We start from the raw sequence: 804 nt of genomic DNA, 5'->3' as shown, positions 1-804 counted from the left end.
ATATACTCATAAGTGAAATAAACCAGACACACATGTGTAAATACCACATAGTCTCCCTAGTATGAGAACTCAAAAGAAGAAATACAAATAGAAAGGTATAATACAAGTAAAAAGAAAGCAGGATCTCAAGGACTAACTAATAAAGTTCTTAAAGACACAGTGTAAGCAAGACTTGATGAACGAAACCCAGTCACACCGGAAAGATCACAGAGAACCAATCGCTGGCATCACATCATATTAACAAGCCTTTGTACAACCAAAGAAACCAACAACAGTCAAGAGATAACTGACAAGATATTCCTCAGACAAAAGACTAGCCTTTAGAATATAAAAAGAACAAAAAACTCAGATCCTATATTTCGCCCAACTCTGGTCTCAATGTAAGAGATACCTGAGCAGTCCTGCAGAAAGCCTACCACAACCTCCAAAGATTTTTTGATTTTAAAAATGATGTGAAAATTCTTCCTATCCTCTACATGTTCATGTTCTCATAAATGATTCAACATTTACTTCCGCTACATTGAGATTTTTCAATACAGTCTGAATAGTTTTTTGTAAATTTGTTTTTGCTATGTTGTTTTATCCATACAACATACTGTCCTTACAGTGATGATTGCTGTGAAAGATTAGATTGATATCAAAGCTGGACAAATGTGTACCTACTAGAAGATAGACTCTATTATTTACTAATCATATTTCAGATGTCTATATTACTACAAGATTATTGAGTCCAAAGATTACAATTAATTCATCTCTGCACACTCAGGTATAGCGAAGTCCATAATATCATTCTGATTCTCCAAT

The sequence above is a fragment of the Octodon degus genome, unplaced genomic scaffold (assembly GCF_000260255.1).
Source record: "Octodon degus isolate 3935 unplaced genomic scaffold, OctDeg1.0 scaffold00066, whole genome shotgun sequence".
In the NCBI taxonomy this organism is placed as follows: Eukaryota; Metazoa; Chordata; class Mammalia; order Rodentia; family Octodontidae; genus Octodon; species Octodon degus.
Note: the sequence above shows the minus strand (reverse complement) of the source record.